Source organism: Zootermopsis nevadensis, unplaced genomic scaffold (assembly GCF_977971745.1).
Source record: "Zootermopsis nevadensis isolate Lab colony 2312 unplaced genomic scaffold, Znev_1.0 Znev_ptg000026l, whole genome shotgun sequence".
Classification (NCBI taxonomy): domain Eukaryota; kingdom Metazoa; phylum Arthropoda; class Insecta; order Blattodea; family Termopsidae; genus Zootermopsis; species Zootermopsis nevadensis.
The window spans coordinates 1,450,033-1,476,951 of record NW_028259158.1 but is presented as its reverse complement, the minus strand read 5'-3'; the positions used below and the strand labels follow the sequence as shown (position 1 = coordinate 1,476,951).

The 26,919-nt window shown below is 40.8% G+C and overlaps 1 protein-coding gene, 1 long non-coding RNA gene and 5 pseudogenes across 5 annotated transcripts in view; 1 reads left to right on the top strand and 6 right to left on the bottom strand.

Moving 5' to 3' along the window:
• Window positions 1-26,919, bottom strand: part of LOC147872556 (protein argonaute-3-like) — a 204,193-nt gene that overhangs the window by 27,250 nt on the left and 150,024 nt on the right. The gene's annotated exons all lie outside the window — the stretch shown is intronic.
• Window positions 1,000-1,260, bottom strand: LOC147872585 (signal recognition particle RNA; annotated as a pseudogene).
• Window positions 6,120-6,380, bottom strand: LOC147872584 (signal recognition particle RNA; annotated as a pseudogene).
• LOC147872583 (signal recognition particle RNA) lies at window positions 11,868-12,128 on the bottom strand (annotated as a pseudogene).
• On the bottom strand, window positions 17,610-17,870 carry LOC147872582 (signal recognition particle RNA; annotated as a pseudogene).
• On the top strand, window positions 20,276-22,426 carry LOC147872581 (uncharacterized). Its single transcript, XR_015537162.1, has 2 exons — window positions 20,276-20,625; window positions 21,022-22,426. It is a non-coding gene; the product is annotated as an uncharacterized LOC147872581 (long non-coding RNA).
• On the bottom strand, window positions 23,339-23,599 carry LOC147872580 (signal recognition particle RNA; annotated as a pseudogene).

Below are 26,919 nucleotides of genomic sequence, written 5' to 3'. Positions count from 1 at the left end.
CGCCACACGAGAGGACGCCACACGAGACGACGCCACACGAGAGGACGCCACACGAGACGACGCCACACGAGACGACGCCACACGAGACGACGCCACACGAGACGACGCCACACGAGACGACGCCACACGAGACGACACACCACGCGACACGTCAGCACACCACACGACACGACACTACACGACTGCACACCACACCACACCACACCACACCACACCACACCACACGACAAGACACCACCCCCACACCACGCCCCAGACGCCCCACACGCCACACACACACCCAAGCGCGCGCGCACACGCACACACACACACAGAGGAGGAAGACGTACAAACCTAATGAAAGTTTCGATATTCATTACATGTCCTTCTTCTTCTTCTTTACCACTACGGCCCTTTCAGTGTGTCAGCTTCTTCCAGAATTGGGTTCTTAGCCCGATGTCCAACCCCCATAGTCCTCCAGAAGTTTTTATTCCGGGTTCTTTCCCTTAGAAGGATTGGTTTCTCTTTTCCTATGCAGCCCCTTCAACCCTTGGTTTTCTGTCAGGGTTTTCCTTCCCTGTTTTAAAGAAGTAATTGTTTTGTTTGTTTGTTTGTTCCGAAATGTAAATCGATCAATCGATAAGGAACATGAATGATATTTTATTATCTTAATTATAATAAATTTTAAATAAAATTATATTGTGATCAGACGGATTAAAATAAATAATTGATATAATTGTTTTATTTCCATTGTCATAAATATTGTACAGACTTCTTCCAATTTTGGGCTGTGGTCTCCAGAAACCAAGTTTTATTGCTGGAGAGTGGCCATGTTTGAAGAATATTCAGATTTCATATTTATTAGAATGTGGAACAGGAAATCTACCTTTTAGTTTTTAGTTTTCATTTTTATGTTTGATAGGCTACTCGAGCCATGAGACATGGCTCATCCTCCCCCCCCCTCCAAAAAATGCTCCCTGGGCCGGGGTTGTCGTAGTACAGGTGCCGGTAGCTCCGATCACAGGTGACTTCCGGTCTGCTCTAAAGCAGCTCCCAGTCTTCATGCGCGATCCCATTACAGCATCATACGGGTGAGTTTCCTCTCTGGCCCGATCCACCCCTCCTTAAACAACCTGGCCACCCCGGGCTCCCCCCAGGGTGTCCATATTGATACCGAGCTTAGCTGTGGGACACAGAACACCAGAACTCCCAACCTCAAGTCATTTCTCAACACTTAGCCTCTAAGTAGTTGGATTACAGGAGTTCGTCACCACTCCCAGCACGTCGGAGCCCCAGCCCTGGCTTTCAGCTTCGTTGTGGGCACCGAAAGTGCATACGCAGAGTCACGACCGAGTAGACACCCCCCCCCCACCCAAAAAAAAAATTAAAGTGATAGTGGAACCACGGTTCCGGAGAATTTGACGTAAATACGTCTTTACGGAAAGGAAGTTTATATATTGGCTTTATTCTAAATATTCCCTTCATACATGCTGTACAATTGAGATAAGTTTGATTAAGACTTTGCTTATTTAACCTGAATTAGTTACGCTTAAGATGGGTCTGTGGTAGCTGAAATATCTTTTTTTTATTTTTACTATAAAAATTTGTGATTTCGTCGTCATCAATCAACAATGTCAACAGATATTTGTTTATACTCTGCATTGTTGTGTTGGTATAGAAACACAACAATGCCGAGTAAACAAATAACGCTTCACAACAAAGAAATCAAAAAATATCAAGCCAGTCGCATTATCACTGCTCCAGAAGCAGCAGACCGCAATCTTGATTATCGACTGACAGTTGGCTTAAAACATCAGAAAAGCGAAAGAAGACGTCATCAAGTATTTGAAGTACCAACTCCAACAACTTCACAAGGTAAACTGATCCTCATTCGATATATTACGATTACGAAAACTATTATGATCGATTTTAAGACGAAGATTTGCAAGGGTGGGGATGGACGTAGAAAGTTGACTGAACAAGAACAGCGACGTAAAGACGTAGAATATCAGATTAGAGAACGCGCTCCGGAAGGAGCGCCCTGCTCTAGTCTTCTACTATAAAAATTTGTGATTTTCGTTGCCTTCAGGAAATGACGTCTTCAAACAATGTCAACAGATATTTGTTTATACTCTGCATTGTTGTGTTGGTATAGAAACACAACAATGCCGAGTAAACAAATAACGCTTCACAACAAAGAAATCAAAAAATACCAAGCCAGTCGCATTATCACTGCTCTACAAGCAGCACATCGTCTCCGAACAGCGACAGAAAACTATTTAAGAAATGGAGAAAAGTGAGAGAAGGTAATCTGATACTGATAATAATACTCATTCAAGTCAAACTGCTTACGAAAACTGACGCCTCTGTGTTTAAATTATATTTAGGCGATAAATACAATGAAAGGAAGGGGTTAAAAGACTTGAGTAAGACACAAAAAAAACCCTCCGAAGGGGGGGGGGGGTTAGTTTAGTTTCTTACTCAAGATTTTAACAAATTAATATATACAAAAACCTCAGAATTTTAAATTTTAAAAAGAAATGCAAAACTTGCTTTACGTATAGATTATAGCTATACATAAAGCTTAAAAATGTTCAGCAGAGATGAAAGCATCTACGGAATAGTAAGAGTGAGTGAAGAGGTAATATTTCAATGCAGGCTTATACCTTTATATAATAACTTAGACTTTTAACTGTTGGAAGATTATTAAACAACTTGATACCTGTATAGTAGACTCCTTTTTGATATTTAGTAAGGTTAGGATTTGGCACATAGAGATCACGTTTCCATCTTGTATTTAAATTATGTACATCTGTATTTCTTTTAAATTTATCTAAGTTTTCCACCACACATGATAGACAGCAGAGTATAAATTCACTTGCAAGTGGAAGTATATTAAATTTACGAAATAATTTTCTACAAGATACAATGCTTTTGACACCGGCCATTATTCTAATTAATTTGTTTTGCATGTAAAAAGTTGTCAGTGGAACCATGGTTCCGGATAATTTGACGTAAATACGTCACACTTGCTTTACAATCGAGTAAAGTTTGATTAAGACATTGCTTATTTAACTTGAATTAGTTACGCTTAAGATGGGTCTGTGGTAGATGAATGTAATGTAATGTAATGTAAGGTAACTATGTAGGTAACCATTGTTGTTTATTTGTTGATAAACAGATGACGTTTCCCAGGTAACATATCAATGAAGTTTGACGTTTTCCAGGTAACATATCAATGAAGTTTGACGTTTCCCAGGTAACATATCAATGAAGTTTGACGTTTCCCAGGTAACATAACAATGGTTATGTTACCTAAGAAACTAATTGCTACGTGATCTGTTTACTCGGCATTGTTGTGTTACATTACTGCCGTCAACAATCCGCTTTCGTTATTGCGGAAAGAACTGAGCTGTGAATCGGCTGTAGAATAAGTGCGTCGTAGAATAGATAATTTTGTGCTGGTAAAAACGTTTTAGAATATCACAGGTACTTATCTTATGTAAGAATTATTACATTACATTACATTATAGAGACGTATTTACGTCAGATTCTCCGGAACCGTAGTTCCTCTGTCAACATTTCATATCTTATATTTCTGAATCTGTAGTATTACAGAATCTGAAAATCGTGTACAATGAACACAGAAAAATACGACCTTGAACACATCCGTATGTGTTTTGTATTGTTCACTGAGGTGAACTCTAGAAACTGTGATGGGTGTGTTATAGCTTCATTGCTTAATTTAATTAACAGTAATATAAAAGTGATTTATATATTTTCAATTGTGTGTCTTTTAGATCCCGGTGACAGAAGGTGACGTCTTCAAACAATGGCAACAGATATTTGTTTATACTCTGCATTGTTGTGTTGGTATAGAAACACAACAATGCCGAGTAAACAAATAACGTAATAAATAAACAAATACCAAGCCAGTCGCATGATCACTGCTCTACAAGCAGCACATCGTCTCCGAACAGCGACAGAAAACTATTTAAGAAATGAAGAAAAGTGAGAGAAGACGTACTAACACCAACAAGGTAATCTGATACTGATAAGAATACTCATTCAAGTCATACTGCGCATTCAAGGGTTAAAACACTTGGATAAGACACAAAACTAACCACCCCTTTGGGGGGGGGGGGTTAGTTTAGTTTCTTACTCAATGGGGAACTTCATACTTATGATTCAATTTAACATTTTAGAGTGATTAATTCAAGGAATATGAGATGGTTAAGACATGTACCGCACAAAATTTAACAGATTCAATTGACTTTAGGTAGGTGGATGATCTGAACACGACAATGAACCTTAAGAGTTCCATAATATAAAGCAATGATTTTGACGTAAATACGTCTACACGGAAGGGTCATTCGGCGAAAAAGTGTAACGGAGATGTGTAGGATCCGTATCCGTAACGTCGTGTTTGTTTATTTCAGTCGTAATCCAGGGCGAGCCTCAGGTACTGGGCGGGCGACAGGTGGCGGATAGTGATATGAGGGTTAGCTGCGAATAAGGGGCAGTCCCGGACCGAGGCGGCAAGACCGGAGAGCGTGGGAGTGTAGCTGGTGGCAGGCTACACCCATCAAATACCACATGAGCTCAGTGCCCCCACTGCCTTGTGGGTAGGGGAGGAATCCCCAAAGGCTAAGGGAAGGAAAACCCTGACAGAAAACCAAGGGTAGAAGGGGCTGCATAGGGATAGAGAAACCAGTCCTTCTAAGGGAAAGAACCCGGAATAAAAACTTATGGAGGACGGTGGGGGGGGTGCACATCGGACTACCAACCCAATTCTGGAAGAAGCTCACACACTGAAAGGGCCGTAGTGCTAGAGAAGAAGAGGTTGGAGCAGAAGCGCACATGTAATGAAGAAATTCGAAACTTTCATTTTGTTTGTATGTATTCTTCCTTTGTGTGTGTCTGCGTGCGCGCGCGAGCGTTTGGGTGTGTGTATGTGGCGTGGGGCGTGGGGCGTGTGGGGCCTGGTGTCCTGTCGTGTTGTATCGTGTGGTTTGGTGTGTTGTGTGGTGTGTTCTGCAGTCGTGTCGCGTCGTGTCGTGTCGTCGTGTGCTGTCGTGTCGTGTGGTGTACTGTGGTGTGGGCCGACACCACACGACACGAGACGACGCCACACGACACGACGCCACACGACACGACGCCACACGAGAGGACGCCACACGAGACGACGCCACACGAGACGACGCCACACGAGACGACGCCACACGAGACGACGCCACACGAGACGACGCCACACGAGACGACGCCACACGAGACGACACACCACGCGACACGTCAGCACACCACACGACACGACACTACACGACTGCACACCACACCACACCACACCACACCACACCACACCACACGACAAGACACCACCCCCACACCACGCCCCAGACGCCCCACACGCCACACACACACCCAAGCGCGCGCGCACACGCACACACACACACAGAGGAGGAAGACGTACAAACCTAATGAAAGTTTCGATATTCATTACATGTCCTTCTTCTTCTTCTTTACCACTACGGCCCTTTCAGTGTGTCAGCTTCTTCCAGAATTGGGTTCTTAGCCCGATGTCCAACCCCCATAGTCCTCCAGAAGTTTTTATTCCGGGTTCTTTCCCTTAGAAGGATTGGTTTCTCTTTTCCTATGCAGCCCCTTCAACCCTTGGTTTTCTGTCAGGGTTTTCCTTCCCTGTTTTAAAGAAGTAATTGTTTTGTTTGTTTGTTTGTTCCGAAATGTAAATCGATCAATCGATAAGGAACATGAATGATATTTTATTATCTTAATTATAATAAATTTTAAATAAAATTATATTGTGATCAGACGGATTAAAATAAATAATTGATATAATTGTTTTATTTCCATTGTCATAAATATTGTACAGACTTCTTCCAATTTTGGGCTGTGGTCTCCAGAAACCAAGTTTTATTGCTGGAGAGTGGCCATGTTTGAAGAATATTCAGATTTCATATTTATTAGAATGTGGAACAGGAAATCTACCTTTTAGTTTTTAGTTTTCATTTTTATGTTTGATAGGCTACTCGAGCCATGAGACATGGCTCATCCTCCCCCCCCCTCCAAAAAATGCTCCCTGGGCCGGGGTTGTCGTAGTACAGGTGCCGGTAGCTCCGATCACAGGTGACTTCCGGTCTGCTCTAAAGCAGCTCCCAGTCTTCATGCGCGATCCCATTACAGCATCATACGGGTGAGTTTCCTCTCTGGCCCGATCCACCCCTCCTTAAACAACCTGGCCACCCCGGGCTCCCCCCAGGGTGTCCATATTGATACCGAGCTTAGCTGTGGGACACAGAACACCAGAACTCCCAACCTCAAGTCATTTCTCAACACTTAGCCTCTAAGTAGTTGGATTACAGGAGTTCGTCACCACTCCCAGCACGTCGGAGCCCCAGCCCTGGCTTTCAGCTTCGTTGTGGGCACCGAAAGTGCATACGCAGAGTCACGACCGAGTAGACACCCCCCCCCCACCCAAAAAAAAAATTAAAGTGATAGTGGAACCACGGTTCCGGAGAATTTGACGTAAATACGTCTTTACGGAAAGGAAGTTTATATATTGGCTTTATTCTAAATATTCCCTTCATACATGCTGTACAATTGAGATAAGTTTGATTAAGACTTTGCTTATTTAACCTGAATTAGTTACGCTTAAGATGGGTCTGTGGTAGCTGAAATATCTTTTTTTTATTTTTACTATAAAAATTTGTGATTTCGTCGTCATCAATCAACAATGTCAACAGATATTTGTTTATACTCTGCATTGTTGTGTTGGTATAGAAACACAACAATGCCGAGTAAACAAATAACGCTTCACAACAAAGAAATCAAAAAATATCAAGCCAGTCGCATTATCACTGCTCCAGAAGCAGCAGACCGCAATCTTGATTATCGACTGACAGTTGGCTTAAAACATCAGAAAAGCGAAAGAAGACGTCATCAAGTATTTGAAGTACCAACTCCAACAACTTCACAAGGTAAACTGATCCTCATTCGATATATTACGATTACGAAAACTATTATGATCGATTTTAAGACGAAGATTTGCAAGGGTGGGGATGGACGTAGAAAGTTGACTGAACAAGAACAGCGACGTAAAGACGTAGAATATCAGATTAGAGAACGCGCTCCGGAAGGAGCGCCCTGCTCTAGTCTTCTACTATAAAAATTTGTGATTTTCGTTGCCTTCAGGAAATGACGTCTTCAAACAATGTCAACAGATATTTGTTTATACTCTGCATTGTTGTGTTGGTATAGAAACACAACAATGCCGAGTAAACAAATAACGCTTCACAACAAAGAAATCAAAAAATACCAAGCCAGTCGCATTATCACTGCTCTACAAGCAGCACATCGTCTCCGAACAGCGACAGAAAACTATTTAAGAAATGGAGAAAAGTGAGAGAAGGTAATCTGATACTGATAATAATACTCATTCAAGTCAAACTGCTTACGAAAACTGACGCCTCTGTGTTTAAATTATATTTAGGCGATAAATACAATGAAAGGAAGGGGTTAAAAGACTTGAGTAAGACACAAAAAAAACCCTCCGAAGGGGGGGGGGGGTTAGTTTAGTTTCTTACTCAAGATTTTAACAAATTAATATATACAAAAACCTCAGAATTTTAAATTTTAAAAAGAAATGCAAAACTTGCTTTACGTATAGATTATAGCTATACATAAAGCTTAAAAATGTTCAGCAGAGATGAAAGCATCTACGGAATAGTAAGAGTGAGTGAAGAGGTAATATTTCAATGCAGGCTTATACCTTTATATAATAACTTAGACTTTTAACTGTTGGAAGATTATTAAACAACTTGATACCTGTATAGTAGACTCCTTTTTGATATTTAGTAAGGTTAGGATTTGGCACATAGAGATCACGTTTCCATCTTGTATTTAAATTATGTACATCTGTATTTCTTTTAAATTTATCTAAGTTTTCCACCACACATGATAGACAGCAGAGTATAAATTCACTTGCAAGTGGAAGTATATTAAATTTACGAAATAATTTTCTACAAGATACAATGCTTTTGACACCGGCCATTATTCTAATTAATTTGTTTTGCATGTAAAAAGTTGTCAGTGGAACCATGGTTCCGGATAATTTGACGTAAATACGTCACACTTGCTTTACAATCGAGTAAAGTTTGATTAAGACATTGCTTATTTAACTTGAATTAGTTACGCTTAAGATGGGTCTGTGGTAGATGAATGTAATGTAATGTAATGTAAGGTAACTATGTAGGTAACCATTGTTGTTTATTTGTTGATAAACAGATGACGTTTCCCAGGTAACATATCAATGAAGTTTGACGTTTTCCAGGTAACATATCAATGAAGTTTGACGTTTCCCAGGTAACATATCAATGAAGTTTGACGTTTCCCAGGTAACATAACAATGGTTATGTTACCTAAGAAACTAATTGCTACGTGATCTGTTTACTCGGCATTGTTGTGTTACATTACTGCCGTCAACAATCCGCTTTCGTTATTGCGGAAAGAACTGAGCTGTGAATCGGCTGTAGAATAAGTGCGTCGTAGAATAGATAATTTTGTGCTGGTAAAAACGTTTTAGAATATCACAGGTACTTATCTTATGTAAGAATTATTACATTACATTACATTATAGAGACGTATTTACGTCAGATTCTCCGGAACCGTAGTTCCTCTGTCAACATTTCATATCTTATATTTCTGAATCTGTAGTATTACAGAATCTGAAAATCGTGTACAATGAACACAGAAAAATACGACCTTGAACACATCCGTATGTGTTTTGTATTGTTCACTGAGGTGAACTCTAGAAACTGTGATGGGTGTGTTATAGCTTCATTGCTTAATTTAATTAACAGTAATATAAAAGTGATTTATATATTTTCAATTGTGTGTCTTTTAGATCCCGGTGACAGAAGGTGACGTCTTCAAACAATGGCAACAGATATTTGTTTATACTCTGCATTGTTGTGTTGGTATAGAAACACAACAATGCCGAGTAAACAAATAACGTAATAAATAAACAAATACCAAGCCAGTCGCATGATCACTGCTCTACAAGCAGCACATCGTCTCCGAACAGCGACAGAAAACTATTTAAGAAATGAAGAAAAGTGAGAGAAGACGTACTAACACCAACAAGGTAATCTGATACTGATAAGAATACTCATTCAAGTCATACTGCGCATTCAAGGGTTAAAACACTTGGATAAGACACAAAACTAACCACCCCTTTGGGGGGGGGGGGTTAGTTTAGTTTCTTACTCAATGGGGAACTTCATACTTATGATTCAATTTAACATTTTAGAGTGATTAATTCAAGGAATATGAGATGGTTAAGACATGTACCGCACAAAATTTAACAGATTCAATTGACTTTAGGTAGGTGGATGATCTGAACACGACAATGAACCTTAAGAGTTCCATAATATAAAGCAATGATTTTGACGTAAATACGTCTACACGGAAGGGTCATTCGGCGAAAAAGTGTAACGGAGATGTGTAGGATCCGTATCCGTAACGTCGTGTTTGTTTATTTCAGTCGTAATCCAGGGCGAGCCTCAGGTACTGGGCGGGCGACAGGTGGCGGATAGTGATATGAGGGTTAGCTGCGAATAAGGGGCAGTCCCGGACCGAGGCGGCAAGACCGGAGAGCGTGGGAGTGTAGCTGGTGGCAGGCTACACCCATCAAATACCACATGAGCTCAGTGCCCCCACTGCCTTGTGGGTAGGGGAGGAATCCCCAAAGGCTAAGGGAAGGAAAACCCTGACAGAAAACCAAGGGTAGAAGGGGCTGCATAGGGATAGAGAAACCAGTCCTTCTAAGGGAAAGAACCCGGAATAAAAACTTATGGAGGACGGTGGGGGGGGTGCACATCGGACTACCAACCCAATTCTGGAAGAAGCTCACACACTGAAAGGGCCGTAGTGCTAGAGAAGAAGAGGTTGGAGCAGAAGCGCACATGTAATGAAGAAATTCGAAACTTTCATTTTGTTTGTATGTATTCTTCCTTTGTGTGTGTCTGCGTGCGCGCGCGAGCGTTTGGGTGTGTGTATGTGGCGTGGGGCGTGGGGCGTGTGGGGCCTGGTGTCCTGTCGTGTTGTATCGTGTGGTTTGGTGTGTTGTGTGGTGTGTTCTGCAGTCGTGTCGCGTCGTGTCGTGTCGTCGTGTGCTGTCGTGTCGTGTGGTGTACTGTGGTGTGGGCCGACACCACACGACACGAGACGACGCCACACGACACGACGCCACACGACACGACGCCACACGAGAGGACGCCACACGAGACGACGCCACACGAGACGACGCCACACGAGACGACGCCACACGAGACGACGCCACACGAGACGACGCCACACGAGACGACGCCACACGAGACGACACACCACGCGACACGTCAGCACACCACACGACACGACACTACACGACTGCACACCACACCACACCACACCACACCACACCACACGACAAGACACCACCCCCACACCACGCCCCAGACGCCCCACACGCCACACACACACCCAAGCGCGCGCGCACACGCACACACACACACAGAGGAGGAAGACGTACAAACCTAATGAAAGTTTCGATATTCATTACATGTCCTTCTTCTTCTTCTTTACCACTACGGCCCTTTCAGTGTGTCAGCTTCTTCCAGAATTGGGTTCTTAGCCCGATGTCCAACCCCCATAGTCCTCCAGAAGTTTTTATTCCGGGTTCTTTCCCTTAGAAGGATTGGTTTCTCTTTTCCTATGCAGCCCCTTCAACCCTTGGTTTTCTGTCAGGGTTTTCCTTCCCTGTTTTAAAGAAGTAATTGTTTTGTTTGTTTGTTTGTTCCGAAATGTAAATCGATCAATCGATAAGGAATATGAATGATATTTTATTATCTTAATTATAATAAATTTTAAATAAAATTATATTGTGATCAGACGGATTAAAATAAATAATTGATATAATTGTTTTATTTCCATTGTCATAAATATTGTACAGATTTCTTCCAATTTTGGGCTGTGGTCTCCAGAAACCAAGTTTTATTGCTGGAGAGTGGCCATGTTTGAAGAATATTCAGATTTCATATTTATTAGAATGTGGAACAGGAAATCTACCTTTTAGTTTTTAGTTTTCATTTTTATGTTTGATTAGTGGAGTTAGGCTTTGAAATTTTCTATTATGATATATATTTAAAAAATGCTTTTTCATAGGTTAAAAAGCATACATACAGATTATGTGAATTTAAAGTTAAATTTGATAAATTATGCATGGAAATAGTTAAATAAATGGAATGATTGTTAATTTATAAATAATGATAGTTCATCATATAAATTGGAGTATTAAAACATCAGTAGGTCTCACAAGTTCTCTGCAGAATATATTTGTTTTAATTTGGAATGAACATTCTTCTCCATAATTGCAAAATCTGTGAGGTGGCAATTCAGCCCTACTGGCTCTCGTGACTGGACCAAATTATCCCAGGCCGGGAGGTGGTACGGTTGTGGGATGGTAATAGCGGTTAAGCCAAAAAACTTAATAAATGAACCCCCGATTAAACAACAAGGGATATTTAATAAAAATATATATAAATTCAAAAGGAGAACAAACTCCCAAGGCTCAGGCTCCGGTAGGGGGTTACAACCCAAAAAATATCAGACCTATCTGTCTCCAAGCTGAGTCGTTCTCTGCCCGGCGGACACACACACACACAGACTGTCTGCCCTGCTGTCTCATCTGGGTCTCGAAGCCGCCGACTCCAAAGAACTTCGAGAGAGCAGATAGGCTACTCGAGCCATGAGACATGGCTCATCCTCCCCCCCCCCCAAAAAAAAAAGATCCCAGGGCCGGGGTTGTCGTAGTACAGGTGCCGGTAGCTCCGATCACAGGTGACTTCCGGTCTGCTCTAAAGCAGCTCCCAGTCTTCATGCGCGATCCCATTACAGCATCATACGGGTGAGTTTCCTCTCTGGCCCGATCCACCCCTCCTTAAACAACCTGGCCACCCCGGGCTCCCCCCAGGGTGTCCATATTGATACCGAGCTTAGCTGTGGAACACAGAACACCAGAACTCCCAACCTCAAGTCATTTCTCAACACTTAGCCTCTAAGTAGTTGGATTACAGGAGTTCGTCACCACTCCCAGCACGTCGGAGCCCCAGCCCTGGCTTTCAGCTTCGTTGTGGGCACCGAAAGTGCATACGCAGAGTCACGACCGAGTATACCCCCCCCCCCCCCACCAAAAAAAAAAATGAAAGTGATAGTGGAACCACGGTTCCGGAGAATTTGACGTAAATACGTCTTTACGGAAAGGAAGTTTATATATTGGCTTTATTCTAATTATTCCCTTCATACATGCTGTACAATTGAGATAAGTTTGATTAAGACTTTGCTTATTTAACCTGAATTAGTTACGCTTAAGATGGGTCTGTGGTAGCTGAAATATCTTTTTTTTATTTTTACTATAAAAATTTGTGATTTCGTCGTCATCAATCAACAATGTCAACAGATATTTGTTTATACTCTGCATTGTTGTGTTGGTATAGAAACACAACAATGCCGAGTAAACAAATAACGCTTCACAACAAAGAAATCAAAAAATATCAAGCCAGTCGCATTATCACTGCTCCAGAAGCAGCAGACCGCAATCTTGATTATCGACTGACAGTTGGCTTAAAACATCAGAAAAGCGAAAGAAGACGTCATCAAGTATTTGAAGTACCAACTCCAACAACTTCACAAGGTAAACTGATCCTCATTCGATATATTACGATTACGAAAACTATTATGATCGATTTTAAGACGAAGATTTGCAAGGGTGGGGATGGACGTAGAAAGTTGACTGAACAAGAACAGCGACGTACAGACGTAGAATATCAGATTAGAGAACGCGCTCCGGAAGGAGCGCCCTGCTCTAGTCTTCTACTATAAAAATTTGTGATTTTCGTTGCCTTCAGGAAATGACGTCTTCAAACAATGTCAACAGATATTTGTTTATACTCTGCATTGTTGTGTTGGTATAGAAACACAACAATGCCGAGTAAACAAATAACGCTTCACAACAAAGAAATCAAAAAATACCAAGCCAGTCGCATTATCACTGCTCTACAAGCAGCACATCGTCTCCGAACAGCGACAGAAAACTATTTAAGAAATGGAGAAAAGTGAGAGAAGGTAATCTGATACTGATAATAATACTCATTCAAGTCAAACTGCTTACGAAAACTGACGCCTCTGTGTTTAAATTATATTTAGGCGATAAATACAATGAAAGGAAGGGGTTAAAAGACTTGAGTAAGACACAAAAAAAACCCTCCGAAGGGGGGGGGGGTTAGTTTAGTTTCTTACTCAAGATTTTAACAAATTAATATACAAAAACCTCAGAATTTTAAATTTTAAAAAGAAATGCAAAACTTGCTTTACGTATAGATTATAGCTATACATAAAGCTTAAAAATGTTCAGCAGAGATGAAAGCATCTACGGAATAGTAAGAGTGAGTGAAGAGGTAATATTTCAATGCAGGCTTATACCTTTATATAATAACTTAGACTTTTAACTGTTGGAAGATTATTAAACAACTTGATACCTGTATAGTAGACTCCTTTTTGATATTTAGTAAGGTTAGGATTTGGCACATAGAGATCACGTTTCCATCTTGTATTTAAATTATGTACATCTGTATTTCTTTTAAATTTATCTAAGTTTTCCACCACACATGATAGACAGCAGAGTATAAATTCACTTGCAAGTGGAAGTATATTAAATTTACGAAATAATTTTCTACAAGATACAATGCTTTTGACACCGGCCATTATTCTAATTAATTTGTTTTGCATGTAAAAAGTTGTCAGTGGAACCATGGTTCCGGATAATTTGACGTAAATACGTCACACTTGCTTTACAATCGAGTAAAGTTTGATTAAGACATTGCTTATTTAACTTGAATTAGTTACGCTTAAGATGGGTCTGTGGTAGATGAATGTAATGTAATGTAATGTAAGGTAACTATGTAGGTAACCATTGTTGTTTATTTGTTGATAAACAGATGACGTTTCCCAGGTAACATATCAATGAAGTTTGACGTTTTCCAGGTAACATATCAATGAAGTTTGACGTTTCCCAGGTAACATATCAATGAAGTTTGACGTTTCCCAGGTAACATAACAATGGTTATGTTACCTAAGAAACTAATTGCTACGTGATCTGTTTACTCGGCATTGTTGTGTTACATTACTGCCGTCAACAATCCGCTTTCGTTATTGCGGAAAGAACTGAGCTGTGAATCGGCTGTAGAATAAGTGCGTCGTAGAATAGATAATTTTGTGCTGGTAAAAACGTTTTAGAATATCACAGGTACTTATCTTATGTAAGAATTATTACATTACATTACATTATAGAGACGTATTTACGTCAGATTCTCCGGAACCGTAGTTCCTCTGTCAACATTTCATATCTTATATTTCTGAATCTGTAGTATTACAGAATCTGAAAAACGTGTACAATGAACACAGAAAAATACGACCTTGAACACATCCGTATGTGTTTTGTATTGTTCACTGAGGTGAACTCTAGAAACTGTGATGGGTGTGTTATAGCTTCATTGCTTAATTTAATTAACAGTAATATAAAAGTGATTTATATATTTTCAATTGTGTGTCTTTTAGATCCCGGTGACAAGGTGACGTCTTCAAACAATGGCAACAGATATTTGTTTATACTCTGCATTGTTGTGTTGGTATAGAAACACAACAATGCCGAGTAAACAAATAACGTAACAAATAAACAAATACCAAGCCAGTCGCATGATCACTGCTCTACAAGCAGCACATCGTCTCCGAACAGCGACAGAAAACTATTTAAGAAATGAAGAAAAGTGAGAGAAGACGTACTAACACCAACAAGGTAATCTGATACTGATAAGAATACTCATTCAAGTCATACTGCGCATTCAAGGGTTAAAACACTTGGATAAGACACAAAACTAACCACCCTTTGGGGGGGGGGGGTTAGTTTAGTTTCTTACTCAATGGGGAACTTCATACTTATGATTCAATTTAACATTTTAGAGTGATTAATTCAAGGAGTATGAGATGGTTGAGACATGTACCGCACAAAATTTAACAGATTCAATTGACTTTAGGTAGGTGGATGATCTGAACACGTCAATGAACCTTAAGAGTTCCATAATATAAAGCAATGATTTTGACGTAGATACGTCTACACGGAAGGGTCATTCGGCGAAAAAGTGTAACGGAGATGTGTAGGATCCGTATCCGTAACGTCGTGTTTGTTTATTTCAGTCGTAATCCAGGGCGAGCCTCAGGTACTGGGCGGGCGACAGGTGGCGGATAGTGATATGAGGGTTAGCTGCGAATAAGGGGCAGTCCCGGACCGAGGCGGCAAGACCGGAGAGCGTGGGAGTGTAGCTGGTGGCAGGCTACACCCATCAAATACCACATGAGCTCAGTGCCCCCACTGCCTTGTGGGTAGGGGAGGAATCCCCAAAGGCTAAGGGAAGGAAAACCCTGACAGAAAACCAAGGGTAGAAGGGGCTGCATAGGGATAGAGAAACCAGTCCTTCTAAGGGAAAGAACCCGGAATAAAAACTTATGGAGGACGGTGGGGGGGTGCACATCGGACTACCAACCCAATTCTGGAAGAAGCTCACACACTGAAAGGGCCGTAGTGCTAGAGAAGAAGAGGTTGGAGCAGAAGCGCACATGTAATGAAGAAATTCGAAACTTTCATTTTGTTTGTATGTATTCTTCCTTTGTGTGTGTCTGCGTGCGCGCGCGAGCGTTTGGGTGTGTGTATGTGGCGTGGGGCGTGGGGCGTGTGGGGCCTGGTGTCCTGTCGTGTTGTATCGTGTGGTTTGGTGTGTTGTGTGGTGTGTTCTGCAGTCGTGTCGCGTCGTGTCGTGTCGTCGTGTGCTGTCGTGTCGTGTGGTGTACTGTGGTGTGGGCCGACACCACACGACACGAGACGACGCCACACGAGACGACGCCACACGAGACGACGCCACACGACACGACGCCACACGACAGGACGCCACACGACACGACGCCACACGAGAGGACGCCACACGAGACGACGCCACACGAGACGACGCCACACGAGACGACGCCACACGAGACGACACACCACGCGACACGTCAGCACACCACACGACACGACACCACACGACTGCACACCACACCACACCACACCACACCACACGACAAGACACCACCCCCACACCACGCCCCAGACGCCCCACACGCCACACACACACCCAAGCGCGCGCGCACACGCACACACACACACAGAGGAGGAAGACGTACAAACCTAATGAAAGTTTCGATATTCATTACATGTCCTTCTTCTTCTTCTTTACCACTACGGCCCTTTCAGTGTGTCAGCTTCTTCCAGAATTGGGTTCTTAGCCCGATGTCCAACCCCCATAGTCCTCCAGAAGTTTTTATTCCGGGTTCTTTCCCTTAGAAGGATTGGTTTCTCTTTTCCTATGCAGCCCCTTCAACCCTTGGTTTTCTGTCAGGGTTTTCCTTCCCTGTTTTAAAGAAGTAATTGTTTTGTTTGTTTGTTTGTTCCGAAATGTAAATCGATCAATCGATAAGGAATATGAATGATATTTTATTATCTTAATTATAATAAATTTTAAATAAAATTATATTGTGATCAGACGGATTAAAATAAATAATTGATATAATTGTTTTATTTCCATTGTCATAAATATTGTACAGATTTCTTCCAATTTTGGGCTGTGGTCTCCAGAAACCAAGTTTTATTGCTGGAGAGTGGCCATGTTTGAAGAATATTCAGATTTCATATTTATTAGAATGTGGAACAGGAAATCTACCTTTTAGTTTTTAGTTTTCATTTTTATGTTTGATTAGTGGAGTTAGGCTTTGAAATTTTCTATTATGATATATATTTAAAAAATGCTTTTTCATAGGTTAAAAAGCATACATACAGATTATGTGAATTTAAAGTTAAATTTGATAAATTATGCATGGAAATAGTTAAATAAATGGAATGATTGTTAATTTATAAATAATGATAGTTCATCATATAAATTGGAGTATTAAAACATCAGTAGGTCTCACAAGTTCTCTGCAGAATATATTTGTTTTAATTTGGAATGAACATTCTTCTCCATAATTGCAAAATCTGTGAGGTGGCAATTCAGCCCTACTGGCTCTCGTGACTGGACCAAATTATCCCAGGCCGGGAGGTGGTACGGTTGTGGGATGGTAATAGCGGTTAAGCCAAAAAACTTAATAAATGAACCCCCGATTAAACAACAAGGGATATTTAATAAAAATATATATAAATTCAAAAGGAGAACAAACTCCCAAGGCTCAGGCTCCGGTAGGGGGTTACAACCCAAAAAATATCAGACCTATCTGTCTCCAAGCTGAGTCGTTCTCTGCCCGGCGGACACACACACACACAGACTGTCTGCCCTGCTGTCTCATCTGGGTCTCGAAGCCGCCGACTCCAAAGAACTTCGAGAGAGCAGATAGGCTACTCGAGCCATGAGACATGGCTCATCCTCCCCCCCCCCCCCCCAAAAAAAAAAGATCCCAGGGCCGGGGTTGTCGTAGTACAGGTGCCGGTAGCTCCGATCACAGGTGACTTCCGGTCTGCTCTAAAGCAGCTCCCAGTCTTCATGCGCGATCCCATTACAGCATCATACGGGTGAGTTTCCTCTCTGGCCCGATCCACCCCTCCTTAAACAACCTGGCCACCCCGGGCTCCCCCCAGGGTGTCCATATTGATACCGAGCTTAGCTGTGGAACACAGAACACCAGAACTCCCAACCTCAAGTCATTTCTCAACACTTAGCCTCTAAGTAGTTGGATTACAGGAGTTCGTCACCACTCCCAGCACGTCGGAGCCCCAGCCCTGGCTTTCAGCTTCGTTGTGGGCACCGAAAGTGCATACGCAGAGTCACGACCGAGTAGACCCCCCCCCCCACCAAAAAAAAAAATGAAAGTGATAGTGGAACCACGGTTCCGGAGAATTTGACGTAAATACGTCTTTACGGAAAGGAAGTTTATATATTGGCTTTATTCTAAATATTCCCTTCATACATGCTGTAAAATTGAGATAAGTTTGATTAAGACTTTGCTTATTTAACCTGAATTAGTTACGCTTAAGATGGGTCTGTGGTAGCTGAAATATCTTTTTTTTATTTTTACTATAAAAATTTGTGATTTCGTCGTCATCAATCAACAATGTCAACAGATATTTGTTTATACTCTGCATTGTTGTGTTGGTATAGAAACACAACAATGCCGAGTAAACAAATAACGCTTCACAACAAAGAAATCAAAAAATATCAAGCCAGTCGCATTATCACTGCTCCAGAAGCAGCAGACCGCAATCTTGATTATCGACTGACAGTTGGCTTAAAACATCAGAAAAGCGAAAGAAGACGTCATCAAGTATTTGAAGTACCAACTCCAACAACTTCACAAGGTAAACTGATCCTCATTCGATATATTACGATTACGAAAACTATTATGATCGATTTTAAGACGAAGATTTGCAAGGGTGGGGATGGACGTAGAAAGTTGACTGAACAAGAACAGCGACGTAAAGACGTAGAATATCAGATTAGAGAACGCGCTCCGGAAGGAGCGCCCTGCTCTAGACTTCTACTATAAAAATTTGTGATTTTCGTTGCCTTCAGGAAATGACGTCTTCAAACAATGTCAACAGATATTTGTTTATACTCTGCATTGTTGTGTTGGTATAGAAACACAACAATGCCGAGTAAACAAATAACGCTTCACAACAAAGAAATCAAAAAATACCAAGCCAGTCGCATTATCACTGCTCTACAAGCAGCACATCGTCTCCGAACAGCGACAGAAAACTATTTAAGAAATGGAGAAAAGTGAGAGAAGGTAATCTGATACTGATAATAATACTCATTCAAGTCAAACTGCTTACGAAAACTGACGCCTCTGTGTTTAAATTATATTTAGGCGATAAATACAATGAAAGGAAGGGGTTAAAAGACTTGAGTAAGACACAAAAAAAACCCTCCGAAGGGGGGGGGGGTTAGTTTATTTTCTTACTCAAGATTTTAACAAATTAATATACAAAAACCTCAGAATTCTAAATTTTAAAAAGAAATGCAAAACTTGCTTTACGTATAGATTATAGCTATACATAAAGCTTAAAAATGTTCAGCAGAGATGAAAGCATCTACGGAATAGTAAGAGTGAGTGAAGAGGTAATATTTCAATGCAGGCTTATACCTTTATATAATAACTTAGACTTTTAACTGTTGGAAGATTATTAAACAACTTGATACCTGTATAGTAGACTCCTTTTTGATATTTAGTAAGGTTAGGATTTGGCACATAGAGATCACGTTTCCATCTTGTATTTAAATTATGTACATCTGTATTTCTTTTAAATTTATCTAAGTTTTCCACCACACATGATAGACAGCAGAGTATAAATTCACTTGCAAGTGGAAGTATATTAAATTTACGAAATAATTTTCTACAAGATACAATGCTTTTGACACCGGCCATTATTCTAATTAATTTGTTTTGCATGTAAAAAGTTGTCAGTGGAACCATGGTTCCGGATAATTTGACGTAAATACGTCACACTTGCTTTACAATCGAGTAAAGTTTGATTAAGACATTGCTTATTTAACTTGAATTAGTTACGCTTAAGATGGGTCTGTGGTAGATGAATGTAATGTAATGTAATGTAAGGTAACTATGTAGGTAACCATTGTTGTTTATTTGTTGATAAACAGATGACGTTTCCCAGGTAACATATCAATGAAGTTTGACGTTTTCCAGGTAACATATCAATGAAGTTTGACGTTTCCCAGGTAACATATCAATGAAGTTTGACGTTTCCCAGGTAACATAACAATGGTTATGTTACCTAAGAAACTAATTGCTACGTGATCTGTTTACTCGGCATTGTTGTGTTACATTACTGCCGTCAACAATCCGCTTTCGTTATTGCGGAAAGAACTGAGCTGTGAATCGGCTGTAGAATAAGTGCGTCGTAGAATAGATAATTTTGTGCTGGTAAAAACGTTTTAGAATATCACAGGTACTTATCTTATGTAAGAATTATTACATTACATTACATTATAGAGACGTATTTACGTCAGATTCTCCGGAACCGTAGTTCCTCTGTCAACATTTCATATCTTATATTTCTGAATCTGTAGTATTACAGAATCTGAAAAACGTGTACAATGAACACAGAAAAATACGACCTTGAACACATCCGTATGTGTTTTGTATTGTTCACTGAGGTGAACTCTAGAAACTGTGATGGGTGTGTTATAGCTTCATTGCTTAATTTAATTAACAGTAATATAAAAGTGATTTATATATTTTCAATTGTGTGTCTTTTAGATCCCGGTGACAGAAGGTGACGTCTTCAAACAATGGCAACAGATATTTGTTTATACTCTGCATTGTTGTGTTGGTATAGAAACACAACAATGCCGAGTAAACAAATAACGTAATAAATAAACAAATACCAAGCCAGTCGCATGATCACTGCTCTACAAGCAGATCATCGTCTCCGAACAGCGACAGAAAACTATTTAAGAAATGAAGAAAAGTGAGAGAAGACGTACTAACACCAACAAGGTAATCTGATACTGATAAGAATACTCATTCAAGTCATACTGCGCATTCAAGGGTTAAAACACTTGGATAAGACACAAAACTAACCACCCCTTTGGGGGGGGGTTAGTTTAGTTTCTTACTCAATGGGGAACTTCATACTTATGATTCAATTTAACATTTTAGAGTGATTAATTCAAGGAGTATGAGATGGTTGAGACATGTACCGCACAAAATTTAACAGATTCAATTGACTTTAGGTAGGTGGATGATCTGAACACGACAATGAACCTTAAGAGTTCCATAATATAAAGAAATGATTTTGACGTAAATACGTCTACACGGAAGGGTCATTCGGCGAAAAAGTGTAACGGAGATGTGTAGGATCCGTATCCGTAACGTCGTGTTTGTTTATTTCAGTCGTAATCCAGGGCGAGCCTCAGGTACTGGGCGGGCGACAGGTGGCGGATAGTGATATGAGGGTTAGCTGCGAATAAGGGGCAGTCCCGGACCGAGGCGGCAAGACCGGAGAGCGTGGGAGTGTAGCTGGTGGCAGGGTACACCCATCAAATACCACATGAGCTCAGTGCCCCCACTGCCTTGTGGGTAGGGGAGGAATCCCCAAAGGCTAAGGGAAGGAAAACCCTGACAGAAAACCAAGGGTAGAAGGGGCTGCATAGGGATAGAGAAACCAGTCCTTCTAAGGGAAAGAACCCGGAATAAAAACTTATGGAGGACGGTGGGGGGGGTGCACATCGGACTACCAACCCAATTCTGGAAGAAGCTCACACACTGAAAGGGCCGTAGTGCTAGAGAAGAAGAGGTTGGAGCAGAAGCGCACATGTAATGAAGAAATTCGAAACTTTCATTTTGTTTGTATGTATTCTTCCTTTGTGTGTGTCTGCGTGCGCGCGCGAGCGTTTGGGTGTGTGTATGTGGCGTGGGGCGTGGGGCGTGTGGGGCCTGGTGTCCTGTCGTGTTGTATCGTGTGGTTTGGTGTGTTGTGTGGTGTGTTCTGCAGTCGTGTCGCGTCGTGTCGTGTCGTCGTGTGCTGTCGTGTCGTGTGGTGTACTGTGGTGTGGGCCGACACCACACGACACGAGACGACGCCACACGAGACGACGCCACACGACACGACGCCACACGACACGACGCCACACGAGAGGACGCCACACGAGACGACGCCACACGAGACGACGCCACACGAGACGACGCCACACGAGACGACGCCACACGAGACGACACACCACGCGACACGTCAGCACACCACACGACACGACACTACACGACTGCACACCACACCACACCACACCACACCACACCACACGACAAGACACCACCCCCACACCACGCCCCAGACGCCCCACACGCCACACACACACCCAAGCGCGCGCGCACACGCACACACACACACAGAGGAGGAAGACGTACAAACCTAATGAAAGTTTCGATATTCATTACATGTCCTTCTTCTTCTTCTTTACCACTACGGCCCTTTCAGTGTGTCAGCTTCTTCCAGAATTGGGTTCTTAGCCCGATGTCCAACCCCCATAGTCCTCCAGAAGTTTTTATTCCGGGTTCTTTCCCTTAGAAGGATTGGTTTCTCTTTTCCTATGCAGCCCCTTCAACCCTTGGTTTTCTGTCAGGGTTTTCCTTCCCTGTTTTAAAGAAGTAATTGTTTTGTTTGTTTGTTTGTTCCGAAATGTAAATCGATCAATCGATAAGGAATATGAATGATATTTTATTATCTTAATTATAATAAATTTTAAATAAAATTATATTGTGATCAGACGGATTAAAATAAATAATTGATATAATTGTTTTATTTCCATTGTCATAAATATTGTACAGATTTCTTCCAATTTTGGGCTGTGGTCTCCAGAAACCAAGTTTTATTGCTGGAGAGTGGCCATGTTTGAAGAATATTCAGATTTCATATTTATTAGAATGTGGAACAGGAAATCTACCTTTTAGTTTTTAGTTTTCATTTTTATGTTTGATTAGTGGAGTTAGGCTTTGAAATTTTCTATTATGATATATATTTAAAAAATGCTTTTTCATAGGTTAAAAAGCATACATACAGATTATGTGAATTTAAAGTTAAATTTGATAAATTATGCATGGAAATAGTTAAATAAATGGAATGATTGTTAATTTATAAATAATGATAGTTCATCATATAAATTGGAGTATTAAAACATCAGTAGGTCTCACAAGTTCTCTGCAGAATATATTTGTTTTAATTTGGAATGAACATTCTTCTCCATAATTGCAAAATCTGTGAGGTGGCAATTCAGCCCTACTGGCTCTCGTGACTGGACCAAATTATCCCAGGCCGGGAGGTGGTACAGTTGTGGGATGGTAATAGCGGTTAAGCCAAAAAACTTAATAAATGAACCCCCGATTAAACAACAAGGGATATTTAATAAAAATATATATAAATTCAAAAGGAGAACAAACTCCCAAGGCTCAGGCTCCGGTAGGGGGTTACAACCCAAAAAATATCAGACCTATCTGTCTCCAAGCTGAGTCGTTCTCTGCCCGGCGGACACACACACACACAGACTGTCTGCCCTGCTGTCTCATCTGGGTCTCGAAGCCGCCGACTCCAAAGAACTTCGAGAGAGCAGATAGGCTACTCGAGCCATGAGACATGGCTCATCCTCCCCCCCCCAAAAAAAAAAAAAAAAATCCCAGGGCCGGGGTTGTCGTAGTACAGGTGCCGGTAGCTCCGATCACAGGTGACTTCCGGTCTGCTCTAAAGCAGCTCCCAGTCTTCATGCGCGATCCCATTACAGCATCATACGGGTGAGTTTCCTCTCTGGCCCGATCCACCCCTCCTTAAACAACCTGGCCACCCCGGGCTCCCCCCAGGGTGTCCATATTGATACCGAGCTTAGCTGTGGAACACAGAACACCAGAACTCCCAACCTCAAGTCATTTCTCAACACTTAGCCTCTAAGTAGTTGGATTACAGGAGTTCGTCACCACTCCCAGCACGTCGGAGCCCCAGCCCTGGCTTTCAGCTTCGTTGTGGGCACCGAAAGTGCATACGCAGAGTCACGACCGAGTAGACACCCCCCCCCCCACCAAAAAAAAAAATGAAAGTGATAGTGGAACCACGGTTCCGGAGAATTTGACGTAAATACGTCTTTACGGAAAGGAAGTTTATATATTGGCTTTATTCTAAATATTCCCTTCATACATGCTGTACAATTGAGATAAGTTTGATTAAGACTTTGCTTATTTAACCTGAATTAGTTACGCTTAAGATGGGTCTGTGGTAGCTGAAATATCTTTTTTTTATTTTTACTATAAAAATTTGTGATTTCGTCGTCATCAATCAACAATGTCAACAGATATTTGTTTATACTCTGCATTGTTGTGTTGGTATAGAAACACAACAATGCCGAGTAAACAAATAACGCTTCACAACAAAGAAATCAAAAAATATCAAGCCAGTCGCATTATCACTGCTCCAGAAGCAGCAGACCGCAATCTTGATTATCGACTGACAGTTGGCTTAAAACATCAGAAAAGCGAAAGAAGACGTCATCAAGTATTTGAAGTACCAACTCCAACAACTTCACAAGGTAAACTGATCCTCATTCGATATATTACGATTACGAAAACTATTATGATCGATTTTAAGACGAAGATTTGCAAGGGTGGGGATGGACGTAGAAAGTTGACTGAACAAGAACAGCGACGTAAAGACGTAGAATATCAGATTAGAGAACGCGCTCCGGAAGGAGCGCCCTGCTCTAGTCTTCTACTATAAAAATTTGTGATTTTCGTTGCCTTCAGGAAATGACGTCTTCAAACAATGTCAACAGATATTTGTTTATACTCTGCATTGTTGTGTTGGTATAGAAACACAACAATGCCGAGTAAACAAATAACACTTCACAACAAAGAAATCAAAAAATACCAAGCCAGTCGCATTATCACTGCTCTACAAGCAGCACATCGTCTCCGAACAGCGACAGAAAACTATTTAAGAAATGGAGAAAAGTGAGAGAAGGTAATCTGATACTGATAATAATACTCATTCAAGTCAAACTGCTTACGAACACTGACGCCTCTGTGTTTAAATTATATTTAGGCGATAAATACAATGAAAGGAAGGGGTTAAAAGACTTGAGTAAGACACAAAAAAAAACCCTCCGAAGGGGGGGGGGTTAGTTTAGTTTCTTACTCAAGATTTTAACAAATTAATATACAAAAACCTCAGAATTCTAAATTTTAAAAAGAAATGCAAAACTTGCTTTACGTATAGATTATAGCTATACATAAAGCTTAAAAATGTTCAGCAGAGATGAAAGCATCTACGGAATAGTAAGAGTGAGTGAAGAGGTAATATTTCAATGCAGGCTTATACCTTTATATAATAACTTAGACTTTTAACTGTTGGAAGATTATTAAACAACTTGATACCTGTATAGTAGACTCCTTTTTGATATTTAGTAAGGTTAGGATTTGGCACATAGAGATCACGTTTCCATCTTGTATTTAAATTATGTACATCTGTATTTCTTTTAAATTTATCTAAGTTTTCCACCACACATGATAGACAGCAGAGTATAAATTCACTTGCAAGTGGAAGTATATTAAATTTACGAAATAATTTTCTACAAGATACAATGCTTTTGACACCGGCCATTATTCTAATTAATTTGTTTTGCATGTAAAAAGTTGTCAGTGGAACCATGGTTCCGGATAATTTGACGTAAATACGTCACACTTGCTTTACAATCGAGTAAAGTTTGATTAAGACATTGCTTATTTAACTTGAATTAGTTACGCTTAAGATGGGTCTGTGGTAGATGAATGTAATGTAATGTAATGTAAGGTAACTATGTAGGTAACCATTGTTGTTTATTTGTTGATAAACAGATGACGTTTCCCAGGTAACATATCAATGAAGTTTGACGTTTTCCAGGTAACATATCAATGAAGTTTGACGTTTCCCAGGTAACATATCAATGAAGTTTGACGTTTCCCAGGTAACATAACAATGGTTATGTTACCTAAGAAACTAATTGCTACGTGATCTGTTTACTCGGCATTGTTGTGTTACATTACTGCCGTCAACAATCCGCTTTCGTTATTGCGGAAAGAACTGAGCTGTGAATCGGCTGTAGAATAAGTGCGTCGTAGAATAGATAATTTTGTGCTGGTAAAAACGTTTTAGAATATCACAGGTACTTATCTTATGTAAGAATTATTACATTACATTACATTATAGAGACGTATTTACGTCAGATTCTCCGGAACCGTAGTTCCTCTGTCAACATTTCATATCTTATATTTCTGAATCTGTAGTATTACAGAATCTGAAAAACGTGTACAATGAACACAGAAAAATACGACCTTGAACACATCCGTATGTGTTTTGTATTGTTCACTGAGGTGAACTCTAGAAACTGTGATGGGTGTGTTATAGCTTCATTGCTTAATTTAATTAACAGTAATATAAAAGTGATTTATATATTTTCAATTGTGTGTCTTTTAGATCCCGGTGACAGAAGGTGACGTCTTCAAACAATGGCAACAGATATTTGTTTATACTCTGCATTGTTGTGTTGGTATAGAAACACAACAATGCCGAGTAAACAAATAACGTAATAAATAAACAAATACCAAGCCAGTCGCATGATCACTGCTCTACAAGCAGCACATCGTCTCCGAACAGCGACAGAAAACTATTTAAGAAATGAAGAAAAGTGAGAGAAGACGTACTAACACCAACAAGGTAATCTGATACTGATAAGAATACTCATTCAAGTCATACTGCGCATTCAAGGGTTAAAACACTTGGATAAGACACAAAACTAACCACCCCTTTGGGGGGGGGTTAGTTTAGTTTCTTACTCAATGGGGAACTTCATACTTATGATTCAATTTAACATTTTAGAGTGATTAATTCAAGGAGTATGAGATGGTTAAGACATGTACCGCACAAAATTTAACAGATTCAATTGACTTTAGGTAGGTGGATGATCTGAACACGACAATGAACCTTAAGAGTTCCATAATATAAAGCAATGATTTTGACGTAAATACGTCTACACGGAAGGGTCATTCGGCGAAAAAGTGTAACGGAGATGTGTAGGATCCGTATCCGTAACGTCGTGTTTGTTTATTTCAGTCGTAATCCAGGGCGAGCCTCAGGTACTGGGCGGGCGACAGGTGGCGGATAGTGATATGAGGGTTAGCTGCGAATAAGGGGCAGTCCCGGACCGAGGCGGCAAGACCGGAGAGCGTGGGAGTGTAGCTGGTGGCAGGCTACACCCATCAAATACCACATGAGCTCAG